We start from the raw sequence: 14,193 nt of genomic DNA, 5'->3' as shown, positions 1-14,193 counted from the left end.
GGTGATTAATACCCTTATTCAATAAACATACACACGATTAATGCGACTCCAACATTGCTCTATGCTTCAACGGCAAGAGGAAATGTGGGACAAAGGATTTGCATTCACAAATAAGGGTGGGAGTAGCTTGCTTGTTGCGGCGGTTACTACTCCGAACCAATACTTCACTTTGAATACATATACAGCGCAGCTCACTGCTTCAACAGCAGAGGGGATGAAGAAAAGAGGATTTATATCAAGACAACCACCAAGGACTAAATTGCCAGGCTGAGTAAACAAATAAGCGTGGGAGTAGCTTGCTTATTGCGGCGGTTTCTACCCCTAACCAGTTAGGCTTGATACTTCACTTTTATTCAGCTCCAGCACTGCTCTCTACATCAATGGCAGGGGTGGAAGGAAAATTAGAACCAAAAAGTTACCAATAAGGGCCCTGACCTCAGCGGTCAGAGTAACAGATAAGTTTGAGAAAAATAATTGTGAAAGCTTGCTGGGCAGACTGGATGGGCCATATGGTCTTCTTCTGCCGTCACTTCTATGTTTCTATATGTATCTGCCATAATCCCTTGTCTACCAGAGGCCACAGGAGGGAGGACAAAGAAGAATCCCTCGAGTTCACTGCAGCACAGAGCTCCAGTTCCTTTGTACTGTGTTCTGTTCAGCAGCTGTAAAACCGCAATGCCTTGGTGTTCTCGTTGGTCAGGATATCCCCAACTTCTGTGAATGAGACACATCACTGCCTCCAACAGCACCCATTCCCCAGGGTTTAACTTTCTCCAACTGATGAAATCCGCCTGAACATAATTCACTCCAGCAATGTGAGACACTGCCAGCTGCTCCAAGTACTGTTCTGCCTAGAGAATCAAATCCCGGGCCTCTTGAGCCACTGCCCAATTCTTGGTTCTGCCTTGACGGTTGATGTAGTCCACCATCGTAGCGTTGTCTGATAGGATCCGTACTGGAAGATCGCATAACCTTGGCAGAAAGGCAAGCAACGCGAAATGCAACGCTCTTGTCTCTAACCGATTGTTAGGCCATGAGGCTTCCTGTTTCCACCACTGGCCCTGCGCTGACTGATCTTGCCACACCACCCTCCTGTATCGGTGGTGACTATTATCCAATTCAGAATCTCCAATTCCGCACCAAGCTCGAGATTGGTGCGAGTAAGCACCATGAAAAAGACTGTCCCTGGCTTCCCCCTCTAATGGATGAAAAAGATAAAATTCTTCCAATAACGGATTCCAGTGGGAGAAGAGCACCCTGCAGAGGCGGCATGTGTGTAAACGCCCAAAGCATTAATTCCAACATCGATGCCATAGAACCCAGACATGTAAATAGTCCCAGATCCTGGGCACTGAAAGCTCTAGCAGAAGCCTAATCTGACTCTGCAATTTCAGCAATCTCTCTCCGTGAGAAAAACTCTCTCCGCTGAATAGTGTGCTGAATTGAGCTCCCAGATACTCCGGAGTTTGCAATAGGACTAAATGGCTTGTTGCTAGGTTCACCACCCATCCTAGAGACTTCAAGCACATCAGTACCTTTTGTACTGATTGTCGACAGAGGTCATTTGATTTTGCATGAATAAGCCCTCCTCTTGCAATGCGGCTGCCCTAACCACCATCACCTTTGTGAAGGTATGTGGAACCATTGCCAGTCAAAGGGAAGGGCTCGAAACCGAAAATGTTCCCTTCGAACCATGAACCTCGGAAATCTCTGGTGCTCTGGCCTGATGGCTATATGCAGATATGGCTCGAAATCAAGGAAAGAGAAGCCAAGAACTCTCCCTTGTATACCGCCGCTATGATGGACTTCAGAGTTGGACCTCAGAGTTTCCATGTAGAAACAGGGAACCTTGAGAGCAGCATTTACCTTCTTTAAATCCAATATCTCTTGAATTGGATACAGGTGGGAAAAAGACACAGGATGCTTAACTTAAAATTTACCTCCGGCCATACTAAGCATGTTCAGGATCTGAGCCAACAAACTCAGCAAGACATCTCTGTGAAAAAAAGAAAAAAATTTGAGCAGAGTCCAAAGCGGCTGTCAATCATATGCAATTTCTCCCTCTTCTAGAGGTGAGAAAGCCAATTCACCATCGGAATTCCTCTGATGTCTCATGATCCACACCCCCTTGAACATTACCAGGGACAGCCTCCCTGCGGCATTTGCCCCCAGTGACTGCCAAATGGGAGGCCCAAGCACGTGATCCCTACATAGTAGGTTGCTTCGCCTTCACTGGGCACCCCTGAAGAAAAGTCTACAGGCCCTGGAAGCATTTCACCGAGGAGGAGGAGGATGGATCTATATCAGAGGCAATAGGCCCAACCTTGCTCTCTCCAACCTCTCTTGGAGAAGCTTCGGCCCTCAGGAACAAGGAAGAATGGATCATTGCCTCGCCTCCCACTCCACTCCCCCTCCAGAGACACCATAGGCCGAGGGGATGTCCCAACATGGGAAAAAGCTGTAGTAGTCAAATCACTTTAAACATCTAAACAGCACTGACACAAACGGAGGGAGAGTGAGGACTGAACTGCTATCAAATGGCAAGCCTCACAGATAGCAAGGCACTTGGACCTGATCACCCTTGGCGCCTAGCTCTCCTGAACTCTGGCTCTAGGCGGCCTCCTGTGTGCACAACAATACCACCTGTTCGTACATGCACACCCTTCCAGGAAGCACATAAATACACGCTCGCATAGGCTATGGTCGTACGCTCACAAGTAGCTGTGCAAATACGCACTGCAGTTTAGGTCACATCCTTACGTGCTCAAGTACCTGCGCAAATATGCGCTCAAGTCTAGGTCGCAGACCTACGCGCTCAAATCTAGGCCATGGCCTTACACACACAAGCCCCAGCACATGCACCGCCACACAGTGAGAATACGCGCACACGACTACGAACGTGAGAAAAGAAATGCTGCAGTGGCCTACCACTCAACTAAGTAAAGCCTGCCTGCACCTTTAGCGCGTCTAGGCCCAGATCCGTTTTAACATCTGGTACTGGAAATCATCGGCCTGAAGAGCTTCTCAACAGCTCAGGCCTCTTGACTGGCAGAGAATCCATGGAGACTGGGGCCAAGAGCCAATATCTCGCTAAACACGTTTTGTACATAAACAAATTAAAACCGGCAGAAGACCTCTACTCCTCCTCAGTGCAAGTGCCTCTCTGTACCTCTGCGGAACAGGGAACTGTTGGCAATGGTTGAAGAGGGGATTCCCCTGCTTCTCCCACCGACGCTGCTAGGGAATCGAAAATGGCCGCCGTTTCAGCGCTAATAGAGAAAGCCTCAGTGCTAGACCCCATCACCCGTGAGGCTTGTTCTACTGGTGTGGTCATGCTTGACGCAGACCCATGAAAGCTTTTGCTGCACATACACGCTGGTCCTCCCTGCACCTGCGGCACCACCAGTACCTCAATGGCAAACAGGGGAACAGTCCTCAGCACCACGGAGCCAACACAAGGTCTCCTCTGCAGGCAGAGAAGATGCTGAAAAACCCCATCGCTGAGCTCCCCAAGCTGTTAAGGTAGCTTCCCCCCCCCCACCACCACCACCCTCGGAACCCCACAGATGCACAGATTCCTCTATCTAGCTCCTTGGTTTTTTTTTTGTTTTGTTTTTTTTAACTCTCTGAGAACAAATATACATAGAAACAAATAGTTTCCTTTGGTGCAGAGGCTCAGGTTCCAGGAGCGCAGGCCACATGGCAGATCAGAAAGAAGCCAGACCTTCTTGTTTTCTTCAAAACTTTACCAAACTTACAATACCTACTCTCTAGAATGGAACACAGAGCTGCTAGCAGATAAAAAGAAAATCTGCCAAATTAAAAAGGGGACCGACTAAAAGAAAACAGCCACCCTGAGCCTGTAGCTGCCTCAGCAGCCTCGTGAAGGGGAGGGATCTGGGCCACCAGATTTACACCCCATAGAAGAAAGGAGCAATCATACAAAAGGGTCACCAACCCCCAGCTCATCCACCTTGACCAGATAGGGAAGGACGAGGAAGAACCCAAAAACCCCCTGGGAGGAAGGCTCATAAATCCAAAACAGTCTCCTGACTGCAGAACTGCAGGTTTTGCACCATCTACCATCTGCTGGAGACAGAGAGCTACTGAGGGACTGCAAGTGGCACACTGGGTTATGTGCAGTGTCAATGAAACTGTCTCCATCTGCTAGTAGGGAGCCAAAACCCAGGAGTCTGGACTGATCTGGGTACGTACAGGGAAATGAGAGTAGGCATTATATGATCAAATGTTTTAAACCCTAGTAAGGGTCTGGCTGAGGCATTTTGTAATAATTATAAAGGTTTCAGCGTACAGGCAGGAAGACCAAGTAGTAAGGAATTACAGTAATCTGTTTGAAAAAATAAGAGTTTGCAATATAATGGAAAAACCTTCAAAAGTCAATAAGGGCTTCAATTGATGTAATAAACTGAATTTAGCATAGCCTACATTAATTAACTTATTAATATGTTTTTTCATAGTGAGATTCTCATCTAATTGAATGCCTAACTTATGAACTTGATTCGAAAGTAATATTGGAGATGCCTAAATCAAGAATAGACAGTCTAACCACGGAGAGATTTCTATTAACCAAATAATTTCAGTCTTACTAGAATTTAATGTAAGTTTAAGATGTGACAAAACTTGCTGAATAACCTTCATATAGATTGATATCAAAGAAACAGTATGTTCAAGTGATTTAGTGAATGGAATATAAAACTGTATGTCACCAGCATACAAATAAAAAGAAATCCCTAAACCCATCAATTTGTACATGTTAATGTAGTATGACCATTTTTTACCCCTTTTTCTGGTACAGCAATTTTCATGCTATCTGCAGGTACTTTCTACTCACAGACTTTACACCATATTTTCAAAGTGAATGTACATGAAAACTGCCTAAGGAAAAAGTACCCATAGAAATCTGCAGGGTTTTTTTTCCAACCAAAACCATGCACTTTGTTTACTTCCCTGGCCTAGGAATGCCTCCTCTACAATGCGAGTAAGAATCTGTGGGTTAGCGTACTTTTATCTGCAATCAGGACGGGCAACTTTCAGACACTCAGGTCACACGAGGAAAAAAGCAAGTTTGCTTACTGTAAACGGTGTTTTCCGCAGAAAGCAGATGAATTAGCCATGCTGTCTGGGTACGTCCTCCGTGCCACTAGGTGGCGGAGCTCTCTAAGATTAGCAAAGTTTTTCAGCTAGGTGTTCCCTCTTATATCTTCCCGCGTTTGCCTGAGGCTCCTCAGTCCTTATCAGTCCGGGGAGGCAGACGGGTCAGCATGGCTAATTCATCTGCTATCTATGGAAAACACCGTTTATGGTAAGCAAACTTGCTCTTTTCACGTAGATAAGCAGCTGAATTAGCCATGCTGTCTGGGAGTCCCCAGCTGTCGTATTGAGCATATAGATATGAGTATAGTTTATTTTGCTCAATACAGAAATTATAGGCGGACAGTTCTTATGTAGGTGGTTTATCTGTTGAATATGTGCTGTTCTGTAATATAGTCCGCCCCATGCATGCATCATCTCCAGCTTGTTTGTCTAAGCAATAATGGGATGCGAAGGTATGCAGTGATGACCATGTGACCGCTTTACAGATGTGTCCAAGAGAGGCACCTCATGGAGGTGGGAAACCGAAGCAGCCATTGCACGAACCTGATGCACTTTAGGAGTTGTGGATAGGTGTTCTAAACGCTGTTGGTAGCAGAATTGTATACAGTTGGATAAAGTTCTTTTTGATACTGGACATCCAGGTGCGTTTGGATTGAAGGAGAGAAAGAGTTGAGGTTCTGTTGGGAGAATGGGTGCGCTTTTTGTAATAGGCAAGTGCACGATTACAATCCAGAGCGTGAAGTTTTCTTTCGTTGTCAATGGCATGAGGCTTTGGATGGAAAGTGGGTAAAGTGATGGTTTGGTTAATGTGAAAAACTGAAACCACTTTTTGTAGCAAATTGGGGTGTGTAAGCAGTGTAACTTTGTCATGGAAAATTGGAGATAAGGAGGGTAATGAACTAAGGCCTGTAGTTCACCGACTCGCCTTGCTGACGTAAGGGCAGTTAAGAAGAGTACTTTCTATGAAAGATACCGTAGATGACAAGTGTCTAGTGGTTCGATAGGGGGTAGCATTAGTTGCTCAAGGACTATGTTAATATCCCACGCACTGGCAGTTTCTTTATCGGAGGATGTAAGCGTAGGACCCCCTTTCATGAATCTGGAGACGAGGGCATGACATGATATAGGTTCCCCATTTAAGGGAGTATGGTAAGCTGCTATGGCACTTAAATGTACTCGGAGTGAGGCAGTGGCTAGGTCTTTGCTGTAGAGTGTATGTAGGTAGGCCAGATGACATTCTGGTGGGCAAGTAAGTGGGTCCAATCCTGTAGTTGAGCACCAGGAAGTGTAGCGTGACCACTTCCGTTGGCAGTTGGGCCTAGTCGATGGCTTTCTGGAGGAAACAAGTATTTCCTGAAGAGGAGGAGCAATGTTCAAGTCTTGGAAAACAAGCCTTTCAATCTCCATGCCGTGAGATGCAGTGAGGAATGAAGTGGATGAAGTAGTGATCCGTTCTCCTGGGTAAGTAGCTGAGGGCTGGTGCCCAGGGGAATCGGATTGAGAATTGATAATTTTATCAGGTAACTGTACCATGGCTGTCTTGGCCACGCTGGCGCGATGAGAATTAGATCTGCCTGGTCCTCGATGCATCTTTAGACCATGCAAGAGATGAGTGGTATCAGAGGAAATGCGTATAGAAGAACCAGAGACCAGTTTATGAGGAATGCATCTTGAACTATCCGATGTGGGCTTGGATACACGGAGCAAAAATTCTTCACCTTTCTGTTGTGTTCTGTTGCGAAAAATTCGATGCGGGGAAGACCCCACATGGAGAAGATGCGGTTCACTATTTCATGATTTAGTTCCCATTCGTGGGGTTGAAATATTTTACTCAGTTTGTCTGCTCTAGAATTGCTGATTTCGGGTAAGTAAGTTGCCTGAAGGGAGATAGACCTGTCGTGAGCACATTCCAGAATTCGGACTGCTTCCCTACATAGATTCCAGGAACCTGACCCTCCTTCCTTGTTTATGTAGAACATTGTGACTTGGTTGTCTGTGTGAATCATTACCGTCTTCCCGTGCAGGGATTCTTCGAAGGCTCAAAGGGTGTTACGCACAGCTCAAAACTCCAAAAGATTTGTGTGTTGATTGCGTTCCATGGTAGACCAAAGTCCTTGAGTTTGAAAGTTCTCTAGGAGAGCTCCCCATCCCTTGGGAGAGGCATCTGTGGAGAGTATTATTTGATGTCGAGGAGGTCATACAGGTGATCCCGTCGTTAATGTTGATGGGCGTAGCCACCATTGTAGGTCCCTTTTCATGCTGACCATTAGTGTGATGGAGTCGACAGTGGATGAAGGAACTGAGTCCACTGATGTTTGAGACCCCATTTCAAATGGCGTATGTGGAGTCTTGTGTGAGGGACTACATAGATGCTGCAATGTGTCCCAGAATGGAAAGGATTTGGCGAGCCGGAACAGTCGTGCTGTGTATTAGGACTGAAGACAGTGTGCGGAGAGCCAGTGCTCGCGGGTACGACAGGAATGCCTTGTCTTGAATAGTGTCTATATAGGTACCTATGAATTGTAAGTTTTGTGTTGGCTGTAGGTTTGACTTCTCGCAGTTGATCAGGAGACCCAGATTGTCGAGGCAAGAATGGTATGAAGTAGATTGTTGCATAGGAGAGACTGGTTGGGTGCTACTAGAAGCCAGTCGTCCAAGTAAGGAAATATTTGTAGCCCCTGACGACAGAGGTGTGCCACCACTACTGCTAGACATTTGGTAAAAACTCTAGGGGCAGAGGAGAGGCCAAATGGAAGTACTTTGTACTGGAAATGTTTGTCGTCCATCTGGAAGCAGAGGTAACACCAGGAATTGGGATGCACTGGTATGTAGGTGTACGCATCCTTCAAGTCCAGTGAACACATCCAATCGTTGGGTTGAAGGAAGGGAAGAATGGACTTGAGAGAAGTCATCTTGAATTTCATTTTGTAGAGGTATTTGTTGAGCCCACATAGGTCCAGGATTGGGCGTAGGCCTCCTGACTTCTTGGAAATAAGGAAGTATTGTGAATAGAAACAGAGATGAGGGAAGGAAGTTCCCGAAAGCACTTTTGCTAGAGAAGCATCTTGATTTCCTGAAGGAGAGGGCCCCGATGTGCTGTTTGATGTTTCTGAGGAACTACGTGTGGGAGGGTTGGCAAGGACATGAAATGGAGAGAGTAACCCTCCTTTATGATAGTCAGGACCCATTGATCGGACATGATATTGTTCCAGACTGGGAGGAATCTGGATAATCTGCCTCCCTACCACAGTTGTCTGAGCCGGTGGCGAAATTAGTTCTAAAAACCCTGCTGGGATTTTGAGGGTTGAGGATCTGCTGGTGGATGGGTCTGTCGAGGGGCTCTGGTTCGCTGCCGTGGACCTTGTGGTTGGTAAGGCTGTTGTCTGGCAAGTTCATAAGGTGGCGTTCTATAATATATGTATGGCTTGTAGGTCCTGTGATAGCTGGGCTTCCTATAAGCAGAGTACTGACGCCGAGATGACGATGGTTGATGAGGAGACGTCAGAGACAGCACAGCTGTCTTTTGCTCTTTTAGCTTGGTTACTGTCTCTGTGAACTTATCCCTAAAGAGATTATCAGGGCGGCATGGCAGATTGGTTAACTTGTCATGTACGTCGTCCCTGATGATGCTGGACCTGAGCCATGCCAGTCTCCTTGAGGCTATTGGATTTGCCGAGGTCTTGGAGGAAATCTCAAACCCCTCATAAATGGAGCGCAGGAGGTATCTGAGACCTTCTTCCATATTGTGATATTCGATGGGTAGGTTAGAGTCTGAGGATCCCTGCATTAGATGAGGCCTCAGAGCTTGCAGGTTTTCAAAGAGGTATTGTGCGATGAAAAACTGATGATTCTGAATTTTTGCATTAAGTATGCTGGATTGATATGATCTCTTTGCGAAATCATCTAGGGATTTTGCATCTCGAGATGGTGGAGTGTTCGAGTGCAGTCTAGATTTTCTCGCCTTTTGCATCGCTAATTCAACTACTACAGAGTTATGCGGCAGCTGAACTGTGGAGTAATAGGGGGGAGTCCCTCATGTGGTACTTGAGGTCTGTTTTCCTCGACGTTGGCGGAGTAGAGAGAGGGGTGTCCCATGTTTTCTCCATAACCGTATTTAGCACCGGGTGTTGAGGAAGTGCAATGGGTTCACTAGGAGTGTCAAAAATCTTTAAGATCCCCAACATCTCCTGACGGGGGTCGTGTAGTTTCCTTGTCTCTACGTTTAATAGTAAGCCTACCTTTTCCAGGAATTGGGAATATGTAAGGTCTTCTGGTGGAGAGGCGGGTTCGGGCAGGACCTCAGCTGGGTCCAATGGGTAGCCCATAGATGAGTCTGCTGAGGAAGATGTGTCTAAAACGTCTTCCATGGGCAATGCAGGCCTCTGTGGTTGGTCCTTTGGTGATGGTCCGGGAATAGAAGGGTCTTCCGGAACCTGTGGCGTCTCCGATGGAATAGGCAGTGGGAGCTGATGTCTCTGTTCTACTGATTGTAGAAACTGTGCTAATATATTCGTTATTTGGGAAATAGCTTGTGAAACTATCCCCAAAGTAGAAGGTGTGGGAGGTAAGACCTCTAAAGGCGGTAGGGCAGCCAGAGATGAAGTAGCACCTGTGTTCTTAAGCTGTGGTACACTTGGCAGAGGTGACACAGCCTTATGAGGTTGAAGCTCAGTAGCAGTATGGGGTCGAGATTCTGCAGATGGTTCCGATAGCACATCCGAAGAAGATGATCGGCTGCTGGAGAACCATGGTGGAGAGACATCATTATCAGAGTCTACCATGAGAAGTGGTGATAGTTTCCTAGGTCTCTTATGTCCTGTTATGTGCTTTTTAGGCTTCAGCTGTGTCAGGCTCTGAGAAATGGCGCCGATGCACATCGATGGTGTGTCTACCTGACGCGGTTGCGTTGCCATGTTCTCTGTGAGTCGGTGTGCCGATGCATCAGTGCGTCGATGCTTTGAATGCGATCCGGAGTGATGGTCTTCAGTGCGCCGGTGAGTCGATGGCGTCAACGCGGCATGTGGCCATGGTGCATCAGACGCATTCCCCGTGCCATGCATCAGTTTTTGACTGGGCATCGGCAGTGAGTGTTTTACCCTGTGGGGTCCACAGAAGAGGCCCTTCGATGAGAGGGGAACTTCTTCTTACATTTTGGGCCTGGGGAAGATCTCGTTGAGGCCTCAGAAGGAGCATAAGAGCCCAATGGAGCTGCTTTAAGTTGTTGAATCTTAGCAGCTCGGTGGCGCTACACTCTTGGGGACATACAGCCGCAGTCCCCGCAGCTTGCCTGGTCATGATCAGGACCAAGGCAGAGGTAGCAAGATTTGTGGCCATCAGTGACCGACATAATCTTTCCACAGGCACAGAATTTGAATCCTGGTCGAGGCATTATGTTAGTAAAGCCTTTCCCTGTGGTATTGAAGGGTTTTTTTGATTTTTTTTACCTCACAACTGTAAATCTCTGTAGGAGAAAAGAGCTCCGTGTGCGATCAGTCGCGCGGAAAAAAATGGACTGAGGAGCCTCAGGTAAATGCAGGAAGATACAAGAGGGAGCACCTAGCTGAAAGACTTTGCTAATGTTAGAGAGCTCCGCCACCTAGTGGCACGAAGGACGTACCCAGACAGCACAGCTAATTCAGCTGCTTAACTATGTGAAAATGCTTTTTATCTGTCAAAATCCCTTTCAATATGGCCCCCCCATGCATGTTTCCAGCGTAACACACACATTTTCAACCTCTCAGTTTCTTGTTCTGTTCTTAGGCCATGCAGACTTTACTGCAGCTGTATGCACACCACCTATAATGCCATAAGGTTATACCGTGTCCACCGAATGCCAGTTTAACAGACGCAGCTCGGCCTCTCTTTGTACAGCATCAATTCATAGTCTGTCTGCTGCCATGCTAATGCTCCAAATCCCTACAGTCTCTTTAGGTGGGGTTAAAAGAGAAACTAGCCACCACCAAAACAGTGTCACACAGTGTACACTAATACTACTAACTGAATATCTGGAATGGGAGGCAAGAGGGAAAAGGATGGGGAAGCAGCTCTTCAAGAAGACTCTCTCACATAAATACACATATCTGAAGAGCGGGCAACTGACATAGGAAAACCTTTGAATCATCAATACATTTCCACAAAAGTCTTTGCTTGTAGGATTTTTACCTTTGTCCTGGTACTGAATTGGACTGCTGAGTATGATTTACAGAACTTCAGAGGCTCATAGCAGGAGGCAAAACAGGGACCAAGAGAGCAAAGAGGGCCATTTAATGAGAGCAGAGCTCAGGTGCTGGCCTGGATCTGAGCATCAGGCAGAAGTGACTTTTCCATGGCACATCTGTTCTGGTCTGAAGGCACATTGGTTGGAAATGCTGTATCAGAGCACATATCTCATGGATTCTGGAAAGTTCCTTTTCTCAAAACTATAATTATAAATGTTCAACAATTTATTAGACAAGAATTATTTTATTGTTTGATAACACTATATAGGTGTTCTATTCAAACTAGGCAATTTATCCGTATTTATTGACATGATGGCCTCTGTATCTCCAGTTCTATCAGTGGCTCTCTAATAGCTAGCTCTCTTCATTAAATATCCCTTTACAGAAGGTCTCTGCCAAGAAATATTTAACGTTCCCAGGATTTTGCTTAGCTTCAGATACAGATCTTTGTAACATTCATAGATGTGGTAAGCACGGGACTTTTCAAAGCCATTTCCATGGCTAAAACAGTGCCTTACCTGCAGAAACGAGCTCTTAGAAAACCGCCATCCCTCAGCGGTGACTCCAGAAATTGTATGTAAAGGGGCACGACATAAAGGGGGCACAATGAATTCCAGGGTGGGCAAGTGCCAAACGATTTTCACGCCAATCAAAATGGTCCAGCTAAACTGGGGAGGGCAGCTGATAGGGGCAAGCTCCTTATTTGGGCGGGGGGGGGGCCCTCACTCCTCCAACATCCATTATGCAGGTTAAAATACACGCATCAGGGCCTCTGTGCACAGTGAGAAGAGGCGTTCCCAGGGGCAAGGGAGGGGAAGGGTCTACACTCAGAGGCATACTTTTGAATTTTCAAAAGTATATGCATTTTTTTGGAAAAAAAAACCTACCTATACAATTTTTAGGGGTAATTTTTTGGGATAATTTTGAAAGGGAAAGTAAGCGAGTACTATCCCTTTGAATTTTGATGTAAAATCCATCAGTAACTGACTTTGAATCAGTGTGAGCAATTACAAAAATGACCCCTTAAATCTTGCGAAGGCCGTAAAATAAAATATGATTACCTAATGCACACTGCTTTAGATACCTGCAGTTCCAGCATGCACTATCAAAGTCATGTAGCTATCTGAACAAAAACCTGGATGAGTTGCCAGCACAATTAATAATATTTATTTGCAAATGTTATAGTTTTTTTTCCCCCCCAAAAAAATGGCCTCCAGGAGGATTACAATCAAATTAGAACTCAGTTTACATATACAATAACCTTAGTTGAAGGGTCATGTGCAGTCATCATTGAATCAAATGTCCAGTCATAGGGAAGCATGCTTCTTCTTTAACCAGCAGTCTAAGGAAAGGCCTGCTTGTACAGTTAAGCCTGTGCTTTTTTCCCAGAAAGCGAGGTAAGATGGCTCAAGGCGAAGGGGTAGTAATGTATCTTTTCAGATTTTAGCTGCAAAGCAACTGAATGCCCCGAAGTCTTGTGCAAGCCAATTTGGCAGAAGACAGAGGCGGAGGAGAAAAGGGCCATTTGTAAGGATTGGCATTCTCTAATGGTGGTGTAGGAGGCAAGAAGAATGGAGAGATACTCAGAGGCCTGTTCATTCACACATTTCAAGACAAAGCAAAGGGTTTTCTATTTGTGCAATAGAAAATGGGTTTCATTCTTATAATATACAATATGCCAAACCTTTAGTAAAGATAAGAAAGTAGGCGGACAACGGTGTGGTGCAACCTGATAAAAACTGAAGTTATATCCCTATCTAAACACCTGGCTATTATTGCAAATCTGAGATTAATTCATTATAAATATATGAATGTAGTTCAAGCTCATGCAGTTATTTTAAATGGGATGATTATAAACTGATATATGCAGAAAATGCAAAAAAGAAACAGCAGCTCCGGTTCATGTGAATGCATAGACATTTTTTGAAAGGATATCTTTTTGGTAATTAGTCAAAGTATGCATGTTAGGTAATCTAGCTTCTTTGAACTTAAAAAATAAGGCAAATATATATTTATTAACTAACTTTCAAAAGCTAACACTCAAAAATTCATAATAAGAGGATGCTACTTTCTAAATTGGAACAGCCATAGATTTTTAGGATGAATACTGCTCTGTTTGGTCTTAATAATAAAACTGAGAATTTTTTTTTCTGATAATTATTTTTCATTTTCCACTTTTTGATTTTTTATTTTGTCCTTATTAAAGGTTTGTACTTTCTGCCTGATTAGTTCAGGAATTGCATCTCACTATGAATTTTTGTGAATAAAGAATACAAGGAAGCAAAGGAAAGTTAGTTCTTACTTGCTAATTTTTGTTCCTGTAGTACCACAGATCAGTCCAGACTCCTGGGTTTTGCCTCCCCTCCAGCAGATGGAGACAGGGAAGTTTTGACTTAACTCTGACCAATACCCTCAGGTGCCACCTACAGACCATCAGTATTACACTGTATCCAAGCAGAATATTTCAAAAACCACCATAACCAACAAACTACTTTAATTCGAATTGTATCCCCGCATAAACCGGGGAAAGAGAAAACCTTGCAATACACACTAACCCCAAGAAGGAGCAGAACCCGTGACAACTTTGAAAACTTTGAAAGTAGTCTGCAGAAAAGATAAATAAGTACTGAACAAACGGACTCTCTGTTATCCCTATGCCATAAAAGGGGCAGGACTCTGGACTGATCCGTGGTACTTCAGGAAAGAAATTAGCAGGTAAGAACCAATTTTCCTTTCCCTGTACGTACCCAGATCAGTTCAGACTCCTGGGATGTACCAGAGCGTTCCTACAAACGGTGGGACCTCGAGAGTCCCGCTCGGATCACATCTTCACCAAAACAGCTAGAGCCTGGGGCCAAGA

General features: G+C 45.2%; 1 protein-coding gene across 9 annotated transcripts in view; it reads right to left on the bottom strand.

Annotated features, from left to right (window-relative positions):
- PAN2 (poly(A) specific ribonuclease subunit PAN2) overlaps positions 1-14,193 on the bottom strand; it is a 136,449-nt gene that overhangs the window by 104,328 nt on the left and 17,928 nt on the right. For 5 of the 9 annotated variants that reach the window (XM_029594778.1, XM_029594776.1, XM_029594780.1 and 2 more), the window contains one exon: positions 11,278-11,534. The exons of the other annotated variants lie outside the window; for them this stretch is intronic. The gene's annotated coding sequence lies outside the window, so the exon portion shown is untranslated. The remainder of the gene's footprint in view (positions 1-11,277; positions 11,535-14,193) is intronic. 9 annotated transcript variants of the gene reach the window in all.

This window comes from Rhinatrema bivittatum, chromosome 3 (assembly GCF_901001135.1).
Source record: "Rhinatrema bivittatum chromosome 3, aRhiBiv1.1, whole genome shotgun sequence".
Lineage (NCBI taxonomy): Eukaryota > Metazoa > Chordata > Amphibia > Gymnophiona > Rhinatrematidae > Rhinatrema > Rhinatrema bivittatum.
This window is presented reverse-complemented; position numbering and strand designations above follow the sequence as displayed.